Source organism: Dasypus novemcinctus, chromosome 13 (genome assembly GCF_030445035.2).
Source record: "Dasypus novemcinctus isolate mDasNov1 chromosome 13, mDasNov1.1.hap2, whole genome shotgun sequence".
NCBI lineage: Eukaryota > Metazoa > Chordata > Mammalia > Cingulata > Dasypodidae > Dasypus > Dasypus novemcinctus.
In genome coordinates, this window is record NC_080685.1 from 10,919,394 (window position 1) to 10,923,687 (window position 4,294).

Here is a 4,294-nt window from a genome sequence, read left to right on the forward strand (position 1 = left end):
TTTCTAGGGATGATTGAGCTTCTTTACTTAGAAAGCAACAGTCAGGAAAGAATTCTGTTCCTCCTAAAGCTCACGGAATGCGGGGACGGTATCCACAGATGTCCCAGCCCTGGCAGTGATGGGACTTAGGGTGCGCGGAGAGGGAGGGAGGGTGTGAAGCAGTTGCTTTGCCCGGTCCAGACTCTGCGGCCCTGAGCCCTGCAGCAGCCCCCAGCGCCTGCGAAAATGTCCTTAGGTAGACCGCATGCACTCCTCGGGAGCAGGATGGCAGTCTGCCACAGCATCTGTGCTCGTTTTCCACTGAGTCACTCTGCTCTCTCCTCCACTCACCCACTCTTCCCTGAATCCCTCATTTCAAAATATGTGGTATACTTAGGAGCAGTTCTGGGTGAAATAAATAGGAATCTGCAAACTAAAAATAATAGATAATACGGTATGGTAATTGTCAGCCTACTCAATCTTCTCAGGCTGTTCTCTACTGCTTTTAAATATACGGCTATATATATATATATATATTTTTTTTTTTTTTCCTTCCACCATCTGCTCCAGTCCACTGTGAGCATTTCCTGCTGTGCCTCTTCTACAAGTCCTCCCATGCCACCTCTCTGACATTCTTTTAGATCCTTTAGCATAGCTCCTTTTTCTCTCCCATGCTCCTTCCCTCCCATGCTCTAGCTTAATATCAACAACTACCCCTCCCAACACTGCAGAAATGTCAATTCTTTTCAGGATTTGCCACTGGCATGATCTGGTAGCGGAGCCAACAAGCTTTTGTGTTGGAGTTGGAAGTAGAATTATCAGGTCGAAAAAGAAAATCACATGTGAGTGAAGAATAAAAATTTCATGCAAAATGAAAATAAGATTTGAAATTTTATTAGTTATGCAAAGAGATGGAAAACCTTAGCATTTGCAACAGTTCTTTTGGAAAAACTTCCCAGGCCTCCCCATCCTACAAGGTCTGTTTCCTTCATTAACCTCCCTGTATTCATACCTATTATAACACCACATTGGCATATTGTTCGAGGTTTACTTATCCTCTTTTTTATTAGAATGAAGGTTTCCTGTGAGTAAAAACTGTCTTGTTCACCACTAGTGCCAGGCACAAGCTATGCATTCAGTGTATGTTTTTAAAGCAAAATAAATACTAGAAGAATATCTCGTTCTTTATGTTGCATGTGTAAGAATAAAAAATAAGTTATGCTTGTTAACTTTATCTTAGTTTTAAGTGTTTCATTATCAATATAAATAAGTTGTCAATTAATTCATAATGTAAAGAAGTAAGCATTTTTTCCATAACGTACACCAAGCTATCACAAGAACACTGGAATTCTACTTACCTGCCTGTTAATATCCTTTACTTAGAATCAAATGCATTCAGCTGTCTCTTCATAACATAGAAGCACTACACAGAAATTATCATAGATTTTAAATCTAGTCTCCAAAACACTCATTATCAAACAATTGAACCAAAATGTGCTCTCACCTTGACTATTCTCCCATTTATTTTCTTCCACATAAATCAAACTTCTTTGCTGTGTCATTTTGCTAAATGAGAATACATAGAATACAAAAAGTCAATGTTATGTATAATGAAACCTTAGCCAATTTTTAAAAAGTATACAATGACTTCTCTCATTAAAAATAATTAGTAATTTTATTGACATGAAACTGGAAAAGGAGTTCAAGAAATGAAAGGATATACAAAGAAAAGAATGATATCTTCCTATTTCAGAAGTCCCCTGTTTTCTCTAGAGAGGTACCTATTCTGACTTATTTATTGTATCCATCTCAGAAATGTTTGCCACAAAATATTGCATTTGTTATCCTCTTGTGCAACAAATTAGGACAAAAATAGCAACTTAAACAATCACTTATTATCTGGTAGATTTTAGGACTCAGACACCTGGTTTGGCTTGGCTATACCTTCTAATTTACGGTCTGTCACAGGCCACAGTCTAGGGGTCAGTCAGAGCTGAGACCTCATCTGAAGGCTGGATGTGGGAAGGATCCACTCCGAGCTTACATACTGGTTTGAAGGATTTTGTTTCTTGTTGGCTATTGCATTGATAGCCTCAGGTCCTAGCTGGCTGTTTTCCAGAGGACACCCTCAGTTTCTTGCTGAGAGAAAGCAACAGAGAGAGTCTGATAGCAAGGTAGAAGATAAACTCTTATTTAGTCAAATCATGTAGGACACAGTTCCTCTACCCTTAGGTTAGAAGCAAGTTCTATTGGTTCTATTCATTACTAAGGAGGAGGGGTTGACACAGAAACACAAATCCAGGAGGCAGGAATTGTCAGGAGCTGTTTTAGAAGGAATCTGTTCTCTGGTCCCCAAACTTTCACATCGCTTCCTCATGCAAAACACATTAACGGAACCCCTTCTAAATGTGCTATCTCTATGTAATCTCACTGTCTAAATCAGGTTTGGGTGAGCTGAGGTAGGTCAGGTGTAAATGATTAAGTAGAGCTCCTAGAGCACACGCCTCTCCTCTTTGAACATGTGAAGCTAATGAGGCAAGTGATCTGCTCCCCATAGACCCAATATAAAGTGGTGAAAGAGCACAAGGTCACATCCACTTGCTTTTCTGTTTAAAAGGGGAGGGTGGGATGAAAGGTAAAAAGGAGTCACTACTCCACAGTAAGTCTGAAGGCCAGCTAGGTGATGTTGGAAGTTCCCTGATTGGGTTTCAAAGCTAGGCAAACATTTTCTGTGACTGGGCTGCTTTCTCAGGGATCTTGATTCTGCCCTCTGAGCCCTCCTTCCTTTTCTCATGAAAGGTAGAATGTGTTTGCAGCTGAGTAGTTTTATCAGTGTGTTTCCTGGCAGTGCAAATAGGGAGAAATCCAGTGACATCTTTTCTTATACTATTTTTTCTGTCCCTTCCAGTTCCAACGGGCAGTGTTTTTGGTGACATAACTTTCACAAATCTGTGGGACTTCTGTAAATATTAATAGGGGTTCATGTCATTAGATGAAAGCCACACCCACACATTATTTTAGATAAACCTTTCTCTACCTTGGGCTCATGGTAGAGACAATGTCCTTAAGGTTGTTCGGTGCCCAAAGGTTGAATTGAGAGTGGCCCTTTGTGTGGCTGCAAACACCAATATATTTTCTTTTATTGCCTTTTTTTAAAAGATACATAGATCACAAAAAATATTACATTAAAAAATATAAGAGGTTCCCATATACCCCATACCCCACTCCACTCCTCCCATATCAACAACCTCTTTCATCATTGTGGCACATGCATTGCATTTGGTGATACAATGTAAACTATAATCCATGCAGTGCAGCAGTGCTCCAAAATGTATTCATCAAAGATGCTGATATTTTATCCTGATGAGGTTTGCAGTTACATACTCAGCTTTATCTGTACACCAGGACTTTTCTAAAGAATGTATTTTTCTGTTAGTGTTTGGGAGCTGTTTCTTATTTTTAGTGTCTTTTTCAATCTGAAGATGCTAAGGAATTTCAAAATCATCAGTCCTGGTTCATTTGGTTTAACACTCCATCTTTCAATGCATCTCTTTCCTCTTTTATTTTACTATAAGCAGCAAGAAGATACCAAGTATCATCTTCAACACTTGTCCTGGGAATGTCCTTACCTAGACAAACAAGTCCATCATATCACGTTTGTTTTCATATAACTGAGATGAGAAGTTTGCTAAGCTTTCTGCCACTACGTAAGGATCCTGCTCCCTCCAGTCTCCAATAACTGAACCCTCAATGGCAGTGTCCTCAAGACCAGATTTCCACTTCTAGTCCAGTGAAGGCATTTAGGCTTTCTCTGTCATCCCCTCCTCATCCTTCCAGGCTCTCATCAATTCCAAGTTCCAAAACCACTCCCACTTTTTAAGTAATTAAAAAAAAGCACTCCACTTTGAGGTGAGAACATATATATTAGTTATCTATTGCTACATAACAAATTATCACACAATAAGTGGCATAAAACAATGTAAATTTGTTATCTCATAGTTCTGCTTCAAGGTCAATCATAAGGCTTCGACCAAGGTGTTATCCAAAGATAGGGTTTCTACTGAACACTCAACTGGAGAAGAATCCACTTCTGAGTTCATGTGGTTATTGGTAGGATTCAGCTCCTGTTCAAGTTCCTTGCAGGCTCTTGGACTGAGGGCTTCATTTCCTAGTTGGCTATTGGTCAAAGTCTGCCCTCAATTCCTTGCCACATGACCTCTTTCTATGGTCAAAACTTGCAAACCAAGAAGGCAATAGAACATTCTAACAATATAAAAGTTATAGTCTTAACTTAATAGAAGTAGTCTCTCCTCAC